This window comes from Fundulus heteroclitus, chromosome 14, assembly GCF_011125445.2.
Source record: "Fundulus heteroclitus isolate FHET01 chromosome 14, MU-UCD_Fhet_4.1, whole genome shotgun sequence".
In the NCBI taxonomy this organism is placed as follows: domain Eukaryota; kingdom Metazoa; phylum Chordata; class Actinopteri; order Cyprinodontiformes; family Fundulidae; genus Fundulus; species Fundulus heteroclitus.
The window spans coordinates 30,475,660-30,497,396 of record NC_046374.1 but is presented as its reverse complement, the minus strand read 5'-3'; the positions used below and the strand labels follow the sequence as shown (position 1 = coordinate 30,497,396).

The window sequence follows — 21,737 nt, the reverse complement described above, 5'->3', positions numbered from 1 at the left end:
ATAAGGTGTTCAATATTAGTATCGTTAGAATCTTGGTTTTGCATTGCATGAAAATCTGTTTTTTATTCTGTGGTTTGATCTGAGTGTAGTGCTTTCATGGGTTATCTTTATTTCTAAGAAGCATTTTGTTAATCTAGGTTAGGACTCTTAAAGTCATATTTAGATCATATAATAGTTTCTGGTAGTTGCACATTTATCTTAGCTTTGCACCTCTCGGATAAAGGTGCTTACTTTTCTTAATTCTAGTAGGTTAGAGATTCAGATAGGTTTAGTAGCTTTTTAGCTTATACTTGGGTTAGTTTACATTTAAAGGGAACATTTAAACTTCATTTGATTTCATAAGTCGCCAACAGAGGGGACAGTGGGTTACAATATTACATCTTACTATTTACATTTTGTTTAAGGGTTTCAAGACATAGACTTAGTTTAGCCTAGTTATTGGTTTGATCTTTGAGGGATCAAAACAGAGGGGTTGTTGAGAATTAAAAATATATCTTAGTTGGGGTTACTGAGGAAAGCAGAGTTGGGTCTGTCCTTTCCTGCTCCAGCGTAAGATAAACATGGAGTTTTATTGCCCTGAGGGGGTGGTCAGCAGGAGAGGGGGTCAGTCATCCTCCCTCTGAGCTTGCAGGAGGAGTTTTAAAGTTGATAAAAGGAATGTCTTGGTAAAACTTACTTCAGACAGACAGATTTATCCACCGCGGTGAGAACAACATCTTGTAATGGTATGTACTCTGTCTCCATATTTAATTTCTAAGAATTAAATATGTATTTGAACCGTTCTACCTCTGATCAATGATTCCTTATTTTATTGTCAAATCTTAAACCGGGGTAAAAATGGGCCTTTAGTAGCAAAGCAGGATTAGGCCAATAATAAAAATATCACAGTAGTAATAATTGGTTGAGTCAAACAAGTCAGGCGGACTGCAGACCGCCACTATCATCTTTTCTTCTGTGATGAATGAAAAGTGCTTCGTCTCCGCTGCAGTCCTTCACCCCACGTCACAGCCACATCTAGTTCCTGACTGGTTGTGGCAGCACAACAAGACACAGGATTTCTGCTTTTTCAACTTCAACAACTGTTGTGTTGCATCCATCACAGGTGTCGCTGTGGCTTTGCTTTAATCAGCAAAATCACATGTTTGTCGCCGTAGAATTGCCTCTGTGGCTTCGCTTAGCATTGCTTTGTATCTTTAGACTAAATTAGACTAAAATATCAGTCTAATTACATAACTGTGGCGAAACAGGTTATAATTAACCTAAAACCCTTAAAACATCCAGCCAACTTTTTCACATTTGATGTCTTGTACTTGCAGATATTCCCCACAAACGCTTTCAATTGACTTCTCAGCTGCAACAAACAGATCTGGAGCAAATCACAGACGGTTTGGCCAAGACCTGCATGTCAGCGAGTTAGCTGTCCCGACAAGTCTGGGTAGAGTTAAAATTGGCTCATAAGCCTGAAGAACTGACTGAACAGAAGAAGTTTGTAGGCGTACTTTCTCATCTAAACACATCTTAAAACAAATTTTTGTGATAAAGGATATAAAATTGATAGGTTTGTAAACTCATCTCTGTACTACTCCTTACTCCCCACTGGTGGTGACCAATTTTTATTGCAGCCTCGCCCATTGAACAAAGTCCCAGGCATTTTAAAAAAAGTCCTCCTTTTTCCAGTGAAAGTAAAGCCCAGTGAAAGTGAAATCCCACAAGTGGAAACTCTAGGATGGGCGTTTGAAAGCCCCGGGCTTTTCACTTTTCACAAGCTTTGAACACTGCTGATTCAAACTTGGTTGTCTTGTGTGTCGTCATTTATCGGGTACCCAAGTACAATAAGAATTTTATAAGTGACTTTTCTGAAATCTTGGCTGAAATCCTGCCTAAATATGATTGTGTTCTTATTATTGATGATTTTAATATTCACACTTCTTGTCCAGAAGTCTTGTTGTGCAGTCTGTGTCTGGTCCTACTCATGAACCCGGGCACACGCTTAACTTGGTCTTGTCGCACGGTCTGGATGTCCCCTATCTGGACATCTGTGATGCTGTCTTCTTGGATCATATGCTGACATTCCCACACAATGTCTGGTTAAATTGCTCGCTCTTCCTCAGTGCTGTTGCATGTTCAACTCTCCAGCCCTCTTCTCCTCTACATTTCTTGGTCTCTGTAAGCATAACTCTTTGTGCCTGAATGACATCACTCGTGCTACCAGGCGTGAGTGCAGGAGAGCGGAGCGCAGGTGGAAAAAGGACAGGCTACATGTTTCTCTCGGTGTTCTCAAAGAGAGCCTTTTGTGCTTTCAGAAAACTGTTAAAGCTGAGAATAAATATCTCTCTGACATAATTGGTTCTGATTGTAACAACAGTTTTGTTTAAAACCATACAAACTGTTCTTGGTGCTCCCAAGTTCCTTGGTTTTGATGCCTCCACTGGAATCTGTGAAAGTTTCCTCCACATTTGCACACCCCTCAACATTTGCTGTTGCTGCTCCTAAGTTATAGAATAATTTACCCTTAAGTATCAGACAGGCCTACTATTTTTCTGTTTTTAAATCTTATACTTATATTTTGTGGCTTTTAATACACTGTGATCTTGTCGTCTGTGGCATTTTAAAATACTTTTGCAATGAAACTGGTTTTTACATTTTGATGGTGTGTGTGTGTTTTGTGTGTTTTTAACTCTTTTCTTAACATTTTCTTGTTTTAATTGTACAGTATTTTGCTTACCCCTGCATTTAAAAAAAAAATGTGCTATAGAAATAAACCTGATTGATTGATTTAGGCCAAACATAGTTTTATCAGTCTATTATATATTTTTCTCCTCTTTTTATGACATTGTACCTCAATTTTTATTATTGCTTTATTGACGTTTGTCATGATTTTAGAGACTCTTGTTTGAGAAAAGGCCAAAATACTCTTTCTTGAGTATAATAACTGGTTGAATAATTTTTTTAAGGAAAAAGATCACAATCTCTGGGTGTTTATGATTTCAGTATTTCTGTTTATTTAGGTCTTGCCATTACAGAATCACCTTTATTTGCCAGGTGTTTGTACACATACAAGGAATTTGACTGGATTGTACAACACTCAGATTTTGCTTACTTATACAATAATGCAGTAATAAAAAATAAACAGCAGTACAGAGAATATACACTATAAACAAGCAGGCAGATTGATACAATAATGCAATCATGCTGTGAGCAGAGTGCAAAGGATGCAGGAGTAAATGTTATTTCCATTGTTATTAAATATAATCTACATGGCAGAGGTGGAGGAAATTTACAGGTACACATACAGCACAAACGAGAATAATCTTCGGGCTCCGTTTATTTAGCTTCACAGCTCCTTTGTGCTTTCTCCATTGCTCGGCAACATGAGTAACGCCAAGGTAAGGTCGGGGACAGCTGGTGGAGGCTAGACTGTCCCAATTCACAGGCCGATCTCTTCTGTTCTTTTCTTTTTCACGGGACAGACCCTTCCCTTTTACAAGGGGGTGAGTTGCACTTTATGTAATCCCCTTCCCTCAGCTGCTCTACATTTCTTCTGATTAGCTCGAAATGTGTATATAAGTTCAGTGATTCTTTTTTTCATAATTGTATTCTTCTGTTCCAACACCTCAGTCAGTTCTCAGGCATGTTTCTTGTACATTGTTTGGCTTGTTGCTGTCTTTGCTTCATGTCCAAATTTAAGCTTTAAGGTTTTGCCTTGCAATATTGTTATTGTCATGCTGCTCCTGAGTTCTCGTCTGTACTTTGGTAATGCTGCAAACTCTTCAGACAGGATAAATATAATGTAAATGTTGTTGCACACATAAAAAATCAGTTTGTTGATGAATACAATAGACAGACTGAAAAGATGCAACCTTTTAATGGTTAGCTTTGGTGTCAGCCGTTCATTGTAGCTCTGCTGCTCTCTCAGTATACTTTAAATATGACTGAGAGTCGCATGAAGCGAACCGAGTTTAGGTTTATGAGAAGAAGAGGAAAGCCTCAGTAGAAAGAAATAAGGCCAGAGTGGGAGGGTTTTTTCATGCAATCCCTCTGAGGAGTGTAAGAGGGAGGTAAGACAGTCTTGCATATGCACAGTTATTCAAAAAGGTACCAGAAAAATCCCCAACCCTAGCTTTAACATATAAAAAAGAAAAATACAACAAAAATGAGATATGGCTGTCAAGGGAAGGCGTTCTTTAAAAACACCTGCTGTATTTATCGAAATTCAAGGAATGAGTAAACCAGAGTCTGTTACTGAATAAACGTCGCTGGATGGTTGTGTTTTTGCTTACTATGAAATGAAAGAATAACAATGTGGTTGATAAAAGACTCCAGAGGTTTTGCATAAAAAATTGTATTTGCCTCTGATCATCATCAATTTTTTATATATTTTTTAAATTCAAAATTCAAAAAGTGTAATCTGAAATGTAAAGTGATGGCAAATTTGTACCATCCTTAAATTGGGGCCAACACAAAATCCTTCCAAGAGATAAATAGGATCCCAGAGCCACACTTCTATTATTGGAATAAAAGAAATGCAAGGATTCTAGTCGTTTTTGAGCACATGGGGGAGACATTTTCTCTGCCCTCCAGTTGAATTGTTACTCAGCCGGCATAAAGTTATACCTGGTGGGAGCCCTTTTTCAACCAGTGTATCCTTTATCTGCAAGAAAAAAATTAAAAATAAAAACATTTGGATTAGAAAGAGTCAGTTCTGCCTCACAAACACAACTGATCAGTGTCTGATCTGCCATCAACAAAACATCTAAAAGACAAATATATGCTAAAAATAATATGTTGAAATGCAATATGCTACATCTTTCTTAACAGACAACTGATTTCTAGAAATCCAAAAAGTGGTGCACAGAAGGTAAAACAAATCTGCTACCTCAGGTTCTAATGGTTTGCATTAATTTCAAGAACATACTAACCATTTTGAGGATTTTGTCAGGATTGTCTTTCAGTGACAAAGCAGTCGGGATGTTCATTTTCAGAACAGTGAGATAAGCTGGAAGCACAAGAGATCAACATAATCGTAGACGGAATAGTTAATAGCGGTCATTGGTATATACCACTGCTCCTATCACCCCATGTTTTCATACTTACCTTTTCCAGGGGGAGGTTTTGTGCCGGTCAAAGGAACAGTGGGTACACTAACATTGGTTGGTTCTGTTAATACAAGAGCAGAAACATGATTAAGATACACAAAACTGACTTTTTAAAAAAAAAAAATGGAAGCAAATGTAATCACACTTACGATTTCCAACCGTCACAATAACACATCGGTGCTCAGACTGGTACACAGAATTGGAGCGACTGTGGGGATAATTCAGTGCAGATGTTTTATTTTTAGACTCATTGACATTACCTTCAAATTTTCAAGTAAAATCACAAAATTGAAAGTAGCAATAAGCAATTTTTCACCACTAGGTGGGGCTTGAGTACTGTCTGGAGACCAAAACAAGATGTTTAAAGGTATACTATGCAACCGGGGTTGATTTTCCAGCGAGGCTCCCCCAAGAGGGCGAAAGTAAAAGTGCACTGTCGTAAAGATGCTCAGCTGTTCTGGTTCCTCCGTCAAGCCAGGCGCGGTTGTTTTGAGCTTAGCAGACAGGCGAACGCAACGAAAAGTGGAAAAAACGGCAGTACAAACAATGAATAACACAGTGAAGGTATGAACATCAAGCTTCTTGCAGCGCTATCTTGGCGAGGCGGTCGCCGCCGCCTCGCCAAGCCGCGACCGCCGCCGCCTCGCCAGTTTTATTATTATTATTTTTTATTTTTTTTTTATGTTGGCGAGACGTTACCGCCACCGCCTCTCCAAGCCGCAGCCGCCGCCGCCGCGGTAGCGTCTCGCCAACATAAAAAATGATTATTATAATAATAATAATAATAATAATAATAATAAAACTCGATATGCTTGCATGTTTATTTGACCGGCTGAGCGGAGCGGAGCGGAGCGGAGCGGGGGGGGGGGGGAGACAAACTTTGCACCGCTGACCGGCTGAGCGGAGCGGCGCGCATATTGAGTTAGTTTTATTTTTTTATTATTATTTTTTTGGAATGTCGGCGAGGCGGTAGCGTGAGGGAAACCCTACAATGTTACTTACAATCGCATCAGCAGAAACGCGAGGTCTGCGTCAGCCTTGCAGCCTTCTATGTTCACCCGTGTACGACTCCTCTCTCTGTCCAGAGCCCTTTTCCTCTTTCTTGCCTGCTCCAACATGGGCTTTCGCTGTTTTCTCGCTGGTTCCGCCATGATAACTGCACAAATATCGCCACTGCGCTAGCAACGAGCACACCTTTCACTGCGGGCGTGTAGCAGTTCTCACCGTAAAGCAAGACCGACTCTCGTGATGCACACGAGACTACTGAGCCTGTGACTGCGGGCCGACTGCTCCTGCAATTGCAAGTGCGGTATTTCCCCCACAGACCACCAGGGCGGCCGAGAAAACCTTAGTTCAACCTGAAATGACTCATTTAATCATCCAAAACGGTATGGAACATATTAATTAACTGAAAAATGTTGCATAGTATGCCTTTAACAAGTATTGACTTTATCTACCTCCACTCCAGCTGCAATCTGGGCCCCTCTTTCCCTTCCCCTTTTCGCGTGTCGCCTTATATGCACATCTATTTAATTGGTTTTTGGTTTATTGAGAAATTCTTGCATCCTATACTCATAAACATTATGTGGCCCTCTTTCTTTGAAAATGCTTGCTATATTTAGCCCATTTTATACAAGGCTCCTAAGGTGTACATAGGTTCTTTGCTTGGCAAATAAGAATCATCTTTATCTTTTATTGCAGCTTTTGTACATTCCGATGAAATGTGTCTGCTGCTTTTAGCCCAACCCTTAGGGAGCAGTGGGCCCCGAGTGAGTGGCACCCAGGAAGCATTCTGGGACTAAGGGTTTTGCTCAAGGACCCAGAGTGGCAGTCTGTAGAATTTGAATTGGGGAACTTGCAGCCTTCCAGGACAGAAGTGCCCTGGTCTAACAGCTAGGTTAGCACTCCTAAATAAACTTATAATCTAAAAATACATTTGTATAACTGATCTGCTGTCACAGAATTGAGCTTTGACTCGATTTCAAAATCAGTAGCACATAGGTTACCATGGCAATTTCTGTGCAGCTAGCCTGCACCAGACCAGGCTAACAGCCAGGTATGTCCATCAGAAGCCAATGTGTTTTGTTACGCCTTTTTAATCAGCCTGCATTAAAATACCACTGGTACATATTGGTATTCAATCAAATACTATTATTATTATTTTAACATGACAACCGTATCCTATGCTATTATTTAGAATTTTTATCCATGTGGTCATTGTTACTGTTTAATTGTGTTTATGAAGACTGCTCTTGTTCTAAGTGTAACAAAAAAGGCATTTAATTGACTAGTAATGTGTTGAGGAGATTAGAGAAATGGCTGATTAAGAAGCAAAGGTGTTGTAAATCAACTATGTACACTACCTAGCAGAGTGCACTGTTTGGCTGATTTGATCATGAATAGGTTATTTTGGGACACTTTGGCCCACGGGCCCCACTTCAGGCACCCCTGAGAAGGAACTATCAAAGATACCTCTTTCTGTATGCTCCAATGTTGTGAAGAATATATTGTTCTGCAATTTTAAGGGACTGATTAGGTTTCTGCTATAATTCATACATTTAATTTAAAGCTAGGGTCAGCAATTGTTCCGGAAGTTTGCCCAAGTCCCTTTTTGAATAACTGCACTTGCGCAAGACTTCTTACCTGCTTTTCCGCTCTTCAGGGGGATCGCGTGAAAACAATCTCCCAAATCCACTTGGGTCTTATTTCTATCTACTGAGTCCTTCCTCCTCTTCTAATAGACATGAACGTGGTTCGCTTCTTGTTACTCTTAGCCATGTTGAAAGTATAGAGCAGCGGAGATACAATGAACAGCTAACCTAGCCTCTAACCTAGGGGTTCCCAAACTTTTTTCGCCGCAAACCCCCTTCCTTGTCCCAACTGGGTTGACGCACCCTCAATCTTCAAAAAAGCATAAAATAAAAAATTGCAGTTGAAGTTACATAACAAAAGTTATGTAAATAAAATTAGAATATAATTTGTATTAAATTGCAATAAAGTTACACACAACATCCACAACAGAATCCTGAGGATTTTCAGGTGCATCTGTGGCTCAGCCTAGATCCAGAGAAAGATCGGCCACAACTCCACAACCTGAAACGTCTCTGAAGCAGAGATCATCCAGGTGGATTCACGGACTAAACGCTGATGATCTACCTGTGTGTGTTCTCACTTTATTTATTTCATATACCGGCTTCTAAATCTGAGTCTGACTTTGATTTGTGTCCGATGATGAGCAAGTGAGCGAGCCAGAGAGAGAACTGGTAAAGCGGCACAGAGTAACAATAACAGAACGCTCAATAAAGCTGTTATTAATCAGAGAAATAAAACATTATATCCTGTTTTTTTTCCACAAAGGTTACATTAAGCAGGTAAACACGCCCATAGCAACAACACACCTCAGCTCCCTGCAGCCCAACCGGCAGGCCGGAAAACTCCCTGTCCTGGTCTGAATATGCGCTAAAACCACCTCTTTAAAATTAACTGCACCTGTCTGAATCTTAATGAAAAGTATTAGAGCTCTGTGCGTGAACATAGTCAAGAAACCGCTTCTGTCACCAGTCCCCCTCCCCCCAGCAGCAGCAGTGTGGGCGTGTCATGCTCGTCAGTGGTTGTCGCGGTTCAGAGTCACAGCACCATAGCGGTGCTGTTTGTAGGTACTGCGCTATCATTAGAAAGACAGAGTCACTCAATTTAATCTTGTAAATAAAACTTTCGGCTCAAATTAAATTTTTCCTCTGCTGACGTAAACAACGTAACGTCAAGAGAGAGAAACCTTTTCTGATTCTGGCTCATTTTCTTCCCCCGGATCCGTTGCAATTCTCTTCTCTGTTGCCTCCAATTCTCCCTCTCTCTCCTCCTCTCCTCCTTCATCACTAATGATGTCTATCCTGCATGACAGTTTCCCTGATTTCAGCCAATTGAGCAAGTAAAGGCAACAGGCTAGGTGCGCATATACACCACAATGTGGATATTTCATCCTAAAATGAAGCGTAGAAGATTTATTCTAAATAAATAACTTTTTGTGTAAATAATATATTGTTCTGTTATGACACCCAAGCACCAAACCGAGCTTTTGCTGCTAACACTTTATTTTAGGACAAACAGAACGAGACAGCTTTCACCCTGCCAGTCCCCCCAACCACCACTCCGCAAGCCACACATTTCTTCTGGTTTAAACCCAAAATAACCTAACTAAAAGAAACAGTAAGTGTGCAACAGTACTTAGCAATAAAATCTAATACGGATCATTACAATACATTTTATTTATTGATTAAATTTACAGTTTTTGATTTTAATCTTTGCAAAGGAGAGGTTTATTTACACGTCCTTATGGTGTGGGGAAAAAACACTGTCAGACCGCTATTACAGTTTTCATCTTGCGCACCCCCTAGTGGCAGCTCACGCACGCACCACACTTTGGGAATCCCTGCTCTAACCTATCCCCAAAGCTAACCGGATAGATAAACACTAGAAGTGTGCAACCAGCAAGCGAAACTCAGAAGGAACAAGCACTCACACTGGCATTACATGAGCGCAGCAGAAGGATTTGCATGTGGGACAACCAATAATTAAGACTATTCCCCCGAAACGTGATGGACAGAAAGGGGTGAGTATGTAACGTCTATGGATGAAAGCAGGAACAAAATTCTGACAAATCCATGCCCTTTGGACCAAATGGCAAATATTGGTTAGAGTTTTTACAGACCTGCAGCTCCCGAAGAGAACTATTTTTTTAAACTCCTTTTTGTGAATACATAATGTAATAACTACTTTCAGGATAGAAGGAAAATTTTACCCAGTATAACAAAAAGTGTTTCTCTTTTGAATTACCAACTATAGCTTTAAGGCTTTTTGTTTATTCTTACCAGGTGGGACTAAAAAGTACATTGACACAATAGTTATTTGATTTAATCTATTTCACATTTCTAATATATACTTTTCACATTTATAGGATTGTAATAAGGTCCAAATACTTACATTGCCTGTACAACAAAACAGACAGGGTGGCTCTGTCCATCTTCACTTGCAGATGGCGTCCATGTCAGCGAGAAGCTCCCTGATCCAGAAGAACTCTTGACTACGTTGTACGGCCCGCTGTACAGGAGCTCAGTGAACCTTCATAAGGTAGGAAATATACAGAATTGTTATGTTATTCCAACATTGTACGACCTATGACCAGATCAGTTGTTTTTTCATTATTTTAATGCTGATATTTTGAAGAGGACAAGAAAAAAAACTTTTTTTAAAAGTATTAATTTCTTTCTAAACCAGAACCTCTATTTGATAGACTATTGTTTATAGTATGTTGTGCCATCACACATGTTTTTTAGTTCATTAATTTTTTAAAAATAGCGCTCGGTCTGTTAAGTATTGTCCAGTAAATATCAGCCCAAAAATATATTAGGGCAAAAGTTTAGTGATTAGAGCACTTGCATTCTTTTAACAGCACACTCTGCATGAATATGGAATGAATGAACATACAATATACACATCCAATATCCCTAGACTTGGAACAAAACATGAAAAGCAGCATTCAGGTTTTGTTCTCTAATCTGGAAGTCCAAGAATGCTGCAAAAATGCTGAAATCCTGATCTCTCTTAAGTGAAAGTTTACACCCCACTTGTTTAGAGCTGACTTTGACTGTTGTTTTTATACTTTGAACAAAGCATCCTTAATTTCAGTCTGTAGTCCAGCTTTTTAGTACTTTTTTATTATGCCAATGTAATGTACTTTGTTTTTTGTTTTCATTGTGTAAAGTACTTTTAATTGTTTTGTTGCTGAAATGTGCCCTACCAATAATCTTGCCTTCCCTTGATAAAGCACATGCTGTCGAAATATGCACAAAAACAACAGTTTTGTTTTAACTAAATATGTTTTCCATTTGTTTTGCGTTTCCTTACTCAGATCGAGTTGCATCTGCTCTGATGTCGATCTTCAAAGCCTGATTGACTGGACTGTAGAAATGAGCTCTGTGTTCTGGAGTCGGACTCAGAAATCTCGGCAGATAATCACCTTCTGTGCAGGATGATAAAGCAGGATCAACTGGAACAGATCAGGAAAGAAACAATCTCAGCCATCCTGAACTGAAAATAAAGAAATAAAGAAAAAATTATATTTTAATCAGAAGAAGTTCTACAAAACCATCCAACCATCATCTATACCTTATCCTGCACGGATAAGGTATAGATGATGGTTGGATGGAAGTTAGAGTCCATATTGGAACAATGAGGGAGTTATGGAAAATAGTGGATCCGCATTTCTGGAATGCACACATCCTCAATGTCAGGGTCAAAAGCCTGTATGACACCTAAAAAGACACACATTTTTTTTTTTTTTTTTTTTTTGCAAAAAGGGAAGCAGAGCATCCCTTTTTGCATCAGAACAGGCGAATCCTGGTGCCTTCTCTGTTCAGTCACACTGATCAGAAACTATTGTGTTTGATCAGTGATTCTGTTTTTATATCTGTATGTTTTGGTATTTTCTAATCAGCCTGCATTAAAATACCACTGATACTGTTTGCATTCAGTCAAAGTATGATTATTTTAACAATATGATAGCAGCCTATACCATTCTAAACATTATAATAATACATGTGGCATTGTTACTGTTTGATTGTCTATTAAGACAGCTGTTGTTTAAAGTTTGGCAGAAAAGCCTTCAACAGACTATTGCATGAGTTGAAGGGATTCAAGAAGTGACTAATAAAGAAGCAAAGGTATAATCAAAAAAAGTTCGGAGTAAGAATTAATTTCTACGACTTATCAGATTATGCTGACCCCACCAGAACAAACGTAAGTAAAGAATAATTAATGTAAAGCTTGGCATCCTGCTAGGCCTATGATGATGGGGGAAATATGTATGTATTTTTGACTGGTTTATTGAATTCCTGGATTGGGCTTTCCATTAGTGTTTATTTTCATTAGCTGTTTTGTGGATTCTATTCTTAGTCTCTCTTTGTTTAATTTGTATTATTTTCTGTTAGGTTTTCCCATAAGCGGCAACTCAGCATTCTCCATTCTCTCAGTGTCATAGTTTTGTTTAGTTTTTTTTTTTTTTTAGACTTTTTCCGTTTTTAGCCTGTCACTCCTCTGCCATTCAGCTACTAACCAATCAGTTCAGTTTGCATCCAGTAACCACCCTCCTCTAGATCAGCTTCACCTGTTGCAGTTAATTAGTTTTCAACTCCGGTCCCCTGTTCATTCACCTACTTTTACAGTACATGTCTCAGTCTACACCTATTTCGAGCAGTTCAGGTGAGTCCAGTCCAGCGTTTTCTGTTTGCCTGCCTATCTGTGATCTGACCTGTTTTTGCCTCCTGATTATCTGAGCCAGCCTGATCCCTGTAGTACCTGATTACGTGCCTGCTACCTGACCTGTTTTCTGTCCCTGGATTCTCTGGGCCTGCCTTTGACCTAGTCGGTCCTGTTTTTGCCTGCCTGTTACTGAATCTGTATCTGTGCCCTGAATCTGCCCTCGGATTCTGATTAAGGACTGTTTTGGATTTTTGACCTCCTGGCTCTAATTCTGGACTGCTCTTGTTTTTTGGACTCTTATAATCCCCTCTAATCCTTCTGCCTGACTCTGTCTTCCCGGTTTTGGCTCTGTGCTCCACATTCTGCTGTTTACCCCAAATAAAACTGTCTTTCACATTATCAGTTGTTGGTCTGGCTGAATTCTGCATCCCCCGTTTCTATTTGTGACACTGCCGTCATATGATGCTTTTAATTTCCAATGATTACTTTCATCTGTCTTCTGTCATTTCTCCCCTATGCACATATAACGGCTAGTTAATTATGTTCTCTGCTGGTTCCTCTGATTTTTACATGGGCGTATGCCTCCTGCCACCCTGAATCCTTTGTGAATAATATGTTACTGTGTTTCCTGCCTGATTTTCTGGTACAGAATATAATTTTCTTTGTTTATTACTCTGGCCAATACAATGCTATTTCCATGGGTCCTCCTTACCCTCAACTATCACACCACTATAATCCATGATAGATTGCCCCCTCTGTGTCAGGACTCAGGTCCAGTCTAAAGAGAGGAAAGAGGAGTATTGTGGTTTCTTGTTTATCAGTGTGGGCGCTCCTCTGGTCTGTTGTCATGAAAGAGATGAGCCAACAATCAAAGTTCTCAATTTACAAATCCATCTATGTTCTGAGCCACACTTACGTTAGGTTCACAAGATATGGATTGTGACTAAAACAACAAGACTGGGTACAAATGGCCAAAGTGATTTTCCAGAGGCCTGACTAGGCCTTTGGGGAGCAGTGGGCTGCCACTGTTCAGTGCCCAGGGAGCAGTTGGGGGTTAAGGGTCTTGCTCAGGGACCCAGAGCGCAGTGTGTGGGGATTGAACCGGGTACTTGCAACCTTCTCAGAGTGCAAGCACGCTGTTTTAACCACTATGCCACCACTCCCCTATATTGATTTATGATTGTGTGCACCGCAGCCTGAACATATGGCTTGATCTGATCTGATTAAGCCAATATTTAAGTAATAAAATAATTTTTATTGGTCTTATGCAATATTCAAATTTGCCGGGAAAACCTTTCATGTTTTATTTCACTGTAAGACATCGTTACAGGGTTAACAGAACAAAGCACATCACATTAATCACTCTATTGTCAGCTTTTTCAGTCTGTAAACATGGTAACCATGTGATCAGATTGTACCTTGAAAAACAAACTGGATGGGTATCATGCTGATTCTATCAGTTGTAGCTTTCCTAATCTTTGATCCATCAGTCTGAGTCAGGGTGATTGCCTGTCTGGGAAAGTCCTCCATCACCATCTGGACTGCATACGAGCCTTGATTACTACTTAAGGTAGTTCTAAATGAGAGGGTACAATTCTGGAAGAATACAAAACAGAAAACAACAATCTCAAGATAAACTTAATAATTTGTGTTTATTAAAATACTTATTGCATTCAAGTCAATCCCATTAGTCTAAGCACTATGGGAGTTTTTATCCCAAGAAATAACTTCATGAGCAAATTAGATTCCATTAAAAATATAAAGATGGTTAGTTTGTATTTAGCAAACAAAGGTTATTTAATGTTAATATCAGAAATTATTCCCTCAGCCCTTGAACAATGTCATATCCCTGGGAGCTTGTTGGAAAATTAATGCATCCTGAGATTTGGTGGATGTTGTAACAAAATGGTCTTGTTTACTGGTAATATTTTTAGCGTGATAACTTGTAGAGCATTTGCATTTAGTAAAAGTCTTTGAGCTATCTCTTGATTTAGCATAGCTCTTTAAAGGTATACTATGCAACCGGCGTTGATTTTCCAGCGAGGCTCCCCCCAGAGGGCGAAAGTAAAAGTGCACTGTCGTAAAGATGCTCAGCTGTTCTGGTTCCTCCATCAAGCCAGGCCAGGAACATCAGGGTTTCCCGCAGCGCTATCTTGGCGAGGTGGCCGCCTCGCCAAACTCACGCTACCGCCTCGCCAACATAAAAAAAAAAAAAAATTAAAAAAAATAATAATAATAATAAAAAAAAAAAAAAACTCGATATGGTTGCATGTTTATTTGATGTTAACACGCGGTTCTTTGTTGTTGCTTTCGCGCGTGCATATAGTGAATAGCAGGGCAAAAACACATGGAGTCCTCGCCGTAAAGCAAGATCGACTCTCGCGATGCACGAGACTTCTGAGCCTGTGAGTGCGGGCCGAGGGCTCCTGCAATTGCAAGTACGGTATTTCCCCCACAGACCACCAGGGCGGCCGAGAAAACCTTTGTTCGACCTGAAATGACTCATTTAATCATCCAAAACGGTATGGAACACATTAATTAACTGAAAAATGTTGCATAGTATGCCTTTAAAGCCCCAGTGTGTAAGATTTCCACACTGGTGCACCATCTAGCGGTGTGCTAAATGAATTTAGTCTAAACAACCTCACTATTAGATAGATTCTTGTTTTATCCAGTTATCATTACTTTTTCTTCTTTTGGTTACTTTCGCTTCCCTCTTGCTGGGCAGAAAGTATGGATGGTCCTCCATTTCAGCAAAAAACAGCAAATAGAATGATCTACGGTCATCTTTGCTCCTCCACTGGCCGTGCATCTTCATATAGAAGATAGATAGGGAAAACAAAACATGTATGGCTGAAAAATTTTACCCCTTTAGATTGGAAATGACAAGGGAACATGGTGCCTCCCAATGGCTGCACCAACATCAATTAATTTATAAACGACTAATTCATGACAGTCATGACAATTTTTGATGTGATGTTATTAGACTTTGTTAGAATATATGTTTATAAAAATAATACTTGCTTTTTGCAGATAAAAAGCCAAACTGACCACACTGCATACATTGCGATTACAATTTCCACATAAGTTTTAACTCTTTATTGAACATTATTGAGTATTGTAACGTTTTGCTTGTAGCCTTCTATTTCAGGCCCTAAACATGGATTCCTCATTAATAAGTGGGACGGTCACCTGTGATGAAACAAGAGTTGTTGATTGGAGCAAATTAAAACCTGCTCACACAATATGTTCTGGAGAAAACAATTTGGTTATGTTTGTACTATCCTTTTACAGGAGAATGTCAAATGTATTTTCTGACAACAGCACAATTTGACAACAGGTTTTAGATTTGGGTAAGGGTAATGATTCACCCCAGTCTCTGTTGTCATGTAAACATGAAAAATTTCATTTTCTGACTGGGAATCTCTGGCTCATGCGCTGTATAAAAGAAATCTGTATAAATTAATGCACACATGCACAACATAACGGCTGCTTACAATTTTAAAAACCCAATGAAAATGGTGGATAGTGGAGCACTGATTTGGCTGCTGAATCTTCTGAATATCAGCATGGCTGGCCATAGCGGTAATTCAAATCTCACTTTAAGCAAAAGTTAAATCCCATCACCCGTCCATATGAAAACCTGGTTCTCTGTTTCAGAATACCATTCCATGGAAGACTGCAGTTTGATACCCTTGTTGCTGATGGTTTATATCAGTAAACAGTGTTGTGTGCGCTTAATATGAACGTTCTTACTTTGTTTCAAATTGTTAAGTCACCTGCTTTTAGCTTCGGTGGTGCAATCTGACCGTCTCTCTTGTGTCCTCTAGCAAGACACTTCACCCGCAAAGCCTTCTGGCGGTGGTCAGAGGGCCCAGTGGAGCAGATGTATGGTAACCGTGATTCTGTTAAATCTGCCCCTGGGGCAGCTCACCAGCTTAGCAGCTTGTGAATGGGTGAATGACTGGCTGCAGCGTAAAGCACTTTAGGGTTGTCGGACTTGATAAAGTGCGCAACAAGTACAAGGCATTTATCATTCCTAACATTCCAAGCATTCAGTTAATCTAAGACTCATTAATTTACCAAACTTCAGTTTGAAAAATCCAAACCAACCCTTTATAAATAATATGTAATTCAAAAAACTAACAAAGTTTGAATATATTTCTTGACTAGATGCTTGACACTTTACAGAAGTCCATGTTTAACCTACCCAATAATCTTTAATGGCAAAAAAACATAAAGGAAAAAAGAATGAATAATTGCTTGATTATTTTATTAATTCAAATAAAACATACTTTAAACAATATCACTTTAAGGACATTTGATATATGTTGAAAAGTTTATGTTGAATTTAAGGAAAAAAAATAATTGTGTCACAATGGAATCCAAATAGGTTAAATCATTTCTAATGACAATACAGATTATTTTGTTGTGTCTCTACAAAATTACTGTATGTAGCTTTTCAATTTATTTCAAAATCGTATTTGTCTAACATGAGGTTAGTATATGTTACTTACAGAGGACAGGCTGAGGACAGGCGGAGGTGTGCAGGGTGAATCACATTCAGTCAAGGATAACTTAGCATATCTGCATTTAACCTCGTCTCCATCGGGGTCAAAGGCCAACAGGCTAATATTTCTAGGGCAGTTTGAAGGAACTCTGCGGGAGGAAAAATATACAAAAATCAATTACTGTAGAACATGACTGTATTTATTTGTTGTATTCATATCAAAGCTGTATTGCTCTCTTTTTTTTGCCCCTGATTAAACTTCCAGTTAAATCATACTTACCTTATCAAACTTAAGCACCACTGAGGCATTTATCCTCTATTGCTGATATAATAGGTGAAGGTCATAATAAATAAGATTCATAAACTGAACAATAATCGCTGTTGCCTTGCACAAGGAAGTCCTTAGTTGGATTTCTAAGATTTGCTGTAAAAATAAACCTTAGCATACATATTGCAGGATCATAGTGGACATATTTAGATGGATTGAAAGTTAAGTAATGCTGTACAATTCAATGCCATAAGTCCTGTTGAAAAAAAGCTAAAAACTAAAAATCTGTAAATGATAAGGTAAATGTAACACACAATCAGGTTAAGATTTTCACAATTTTATGATTTATAAGAGAAACAATCTGATTGGAAACATCTACATTTGCTCCTAGACATAAAGGACAGAGAGACAGATAGATAGATAGATAGATAGATAGATAGATAGATAGATAGATAGATAGATAGATAGATAGATAGATAGATAGATAGATAGATAGATAGATAGATAGATAGATAGATAGATAGATAGATAGATAGATAGATAGATAGATAGATAGATAGATAGATAGATAGACTGACTGCAGACTTACCTCAGGAATGGAAAAATTGTGGTCTGGGGTGATGAGTTGGGTTTGTTGGTATCGGACCGGATCCTGAGTTCAACGTCTGCCACAGCTCTCCAGGATACAATGCCATTTTTATTGGTTACCCAGGCACCACTGTCATACCTGGAATTGACATTAGTTTATGGTTGTAAACAAAGATCACTCATGTAATCATGTTTTTTCTGTCTCAATAAATCATTGAACCATCCTTAAAGATTTGATGTTTATTTGACAAAATTAAGCATCTCAATTTCTAATCTCTTCTCACACAGCGAATCTAAATAATTCAATATTGTTTAAAACATTTTTATGTGGACTCACGCAAGCTGAAATAGAGAGTTGTTGGGAAGAGATCGCGATGTGATTTTTTCACTCTGACACCCAGAACCAGTGACATGCTCAAAGTTGGTATTTGAGAGAATCACACTTTCAGTACCACAGTTTCCCGTGCAAGAAAATGAACCAGATTGACAGCCTTTGAAGTTAAACTTAAAGCGAAGGATCACCTGTAGGTTTGTAAGAAAAATTTGTTTTGATCAATATTTAAAAAATAGTTTAATATTAAAGAACTTACAAATAATCTATACTTACAGAAACTGATCCATCTGAATAAGTTTCCTTTGGGTAGTAAGTTACTATAGTACCACTATAATGAGAGGCTTGTGAACCACCGACGATCATCAGCAGCAGCACAGAGAGCAACATGTTGAATGAGTCAATTTCTCTGCACTGAAACTGAGGTACTTGAGACCAGCAGCGTTTATAATCCCAGAAACTTCATCTCCTCCACCCCTCCTATTTTCTATTTACAGTCCTGGGTGTGGAAGATTTTCATGGTGGAGTTTTAATTTGAATGTGGACCAGATCTTCACCAATAATATATGGATCAGAATAAAAAAGGAAAAAAGAAGATCTGATATTAAAACATAATATTAAACTGAGGACAACTCTGTTTATCAATTTTCTGCTTGAATGCATGCATCCATTGTGTCTTGCATCTGAAACAATATTTAAAGCGGGTGGTTTAAGGTATAATGCTAATAAAAGTTTGGCTCTGCTTTCATTTATTTACATAATTCACTGCTGTGAGAGGGTGTTGTCTCGGCTCAGTAAAGCTTCATTCACTGGAAACCATAATAAACCATCCTAACAAGAAACCGTCATGTGTAACATCGACTGTCTTTTTTCCAATACATCTAATTTAAATGTATTTCACATTAAATCATTAAAATGTATTGGCATTTGCTCTGACGCTGACTTGTACAACAAAATCAAAATCAGAATCAAGTTTAACCGCCAAGTATAGGAAAGGTCCTCCCCGGGTGCCCCGCACATGGCAGCTCACTGGTGATGGGTTAAAAGCAGAGAACAAATTTCATTGTAATGTATGTTTCAATGACAATAAAGATGATATTATGATTGGCAGATGAATTAACAACTGTGCTTCAAACACATGAAATGTTAAAATCCTGATATTTTTTTTAAATTTGGCACGGAGTGCCAGGCAAGTCTCACACTGCTTTTCACGTTCCATGTCAAACGTGAAAAGCAGTTTAACATAATCATCAGTACTAGAATGAATGGGAAAGAAAGAGTTCCAGGAAATTTATTTCCCTTCAGGGAGGATCATTTAAAAATATATATAACAATTTTATGCTAAGAACTGAATAAAACAAAGCATTGAGACTCTGGCTTTTTTTGCTTCTTGGGTTTTCAGGTGCCCTTTGCCAAACTAGGAAACAAACAATACGTGACAAATAGAGAGTTGTTGGGAATGATGGAGGCTGACTTGAAGCATGCTGGCACTGTGGCTTGGTCCAGCGAGGTGTTAAAAATGTCTGTGAGGACACCAGCCAGCTGACCTGCGCACTCTTTGAGCACCCGCCCAGGTATGTTGTCGGGGCCTGGGGCCTTCCACGGGTTGACTCTTCTCAAAGTCTTCCACGCGTCGGCAGTGTCAAGGCGGAGGACCTCCTCTTCTGGATGGGGAACAGTTTTCACTGCTTGAGTGCTGTTTAGTGCCTCAAACCTTCCGAAGAAGTTATTTAGTCCATTTAGGAAGTCAGCATCAACTTCACCCACCGGGGGGGGGAGGGCGTGTTGTATTCGGTGATTGCCCGTATGCCTTTCCACATGCTCCTGGTGTCACTGGCGTCATGGAAAAGCTCCTGGATTTTCTCAGTGTGGTTCTGCTTCGCTAGCCTGATGGCACGGTTCAGGTTGGCTCTCGCTGTCCTCAGTGCCTCCTTGTCACCAGACTTGAAGGCTGAGTTCCGTGCTTTTAGCGCTCGACGGACCTCCACAGTGACCCAGGGTCGTTGATTCACTCGGGTAATGATGGTCTTTGTGGTGCTGACGTCCTCAATGCATTTGTTGATGTAGGCTAACACAGTCAGTCTACATAAAAAAAACATTAAAAAAATTATTTTGTGAGGTAAAATGTTTTTACATTTTACAGCACAGCGCAGTCAAACTAACAGAGTTCGACTGCACAGGTGGTTCGAAGCAAAGAGCTTTTGACTGCAGGAGGACCCCTGCCAGCCAAACAACAAATGCTGGACTTCGGTGCCAAAGCAGCAAGTGGTGGAGAGTTGAAGAAGTTGGTTGGGCAGTATGTTGTTGAAGAAATGCTACCCTTAAACACTGTTGATTCACCCTCGTTTCGTGCTACCATAAACCAGATTCCTACCAACTTTAAGTACTATAAATGATTGCAAAGTATAATCTGACATGTAATATCTCAAGAAATATTCCTTATAAAGGTGTTTAATTGCTGTAATAATGCATGTTTTGAATAATCCCTGCAAAACCGCTAACAAACAGTTGCAAGTTGTCCGTTTATCTGTTAAAGATCTCAATATGCCATACCAAGAGACCTAAAAGATCAGATTAATCACTGAGAGCCAATAAATATTGAAATATTACCTTTAGTTCTTCACATCACTATTTTTAGTTCTATCTACAATAATACGTTTTTTCTTATTGCTCCTTTAAGAGCCAAGTAAAATGTAATGTTCAAGTGAACGACATGTTTTATTCTTTTGTTCTGTCCCATCTGACACACTGCTGAAACACTGGTGGAAACGCTCAGTGTTTTTAAATTGTGTTTATGTTTTTATTTAAAGTACAGAGGATAAGGAGGAGTATTACAATGGATTCTCAGACATGCTAATGCATCCTTGTTGCACTCCAATGTTGATTTACTTATCCAGTGGACCGTTAGCCCCAGATAGCTTACGTTGTTAGCAAACCAAATATCAGCAGTAGAGGAAACAAAGTGGACATCTTTCAGGGCAGCTTTTAGACTTCTCTCCATCTCTGCACACTCCTTCTCCAGGTAAGATGAAAAGGATCTGCAGAGTATGCAGAGTGGTATTGCAGAGTATCAGCTCGGCACTGATAGTGGTAGGAATCTGGTTTATGGTAGCACGAAACGAGGGTGAATCAACAGTGTTTAAGGGTAGCATTTCTTCAACAACATACTGCCCAACCAACTTCTTCAACTCTCCACCACTTGCTGCTTTGGCACCGAAGTCCAGCATTTGTTGTTTGGCTGGCAGGGGTCCTCCGGCAGTCAAAAGCTCTTTGCTTCGAATCACCTGTGCAGTCGAACTCTGTTAGTTTGACTGCGCTGTGCTGTAAAATGTAAAAACATTTTACCTCACAAAATAATTTTTTTAATGTTTTTTTTATGTAGACTGACTGTGTTAGCCTACATCAACAAATGCATTGAGGACGTCAGCACCACAAAGACCATCATTACCCGAGCGAATCAACGACCCTGGGTCACTGTGGAGGTCCGTCGAGCGCTAAAAGCTCGTAACTCAGCCTTCAAGTCTGGTGACAAGGAGGCTCTGAGGACAGCGAGAGCCAACTTGAACCGTGCCGTCAAGTTAGCGAAGCAGAACCACACTGAGAAAACCCCGACAACATACCTGGGCGGGTGCTCAAAGAGTGCACAGGTCAGCTGGCTGGTGTCCTCACAGACATTTTTAACACCTC

The 21,737-nt window shown here is 39.4% G+C and overlaps 1 protein-coding gene and 1 long non-coding RNA gene across 2 annotated transcripts in view; one reads left to right on the top strand and one right to left on the bottom strand.

Moving 5' to 3' along the window:
- LOC105924405 overlaps positions 1-21,737 on the top strand; it is a 749,458-nt gene that overhangs the window by 443,894 nt on the left and 283,827 nt on the right. The gene's annotated exons all lie outside the window — the stretch shown is intronic.
- Positions 4,442-5,162, bottom strand: LOC118565761. The gene is made up of 3 exons (XR_004932585.1): positions 5,095-5,162; positions 4,920-4,996; positions 4,442-4,651 (listed from the first exon to the last, which is right to left on the bottom strand). It is a non-coding gene; the product is annotated as an uncharacterized LOC118565761 (long non-coding RNA).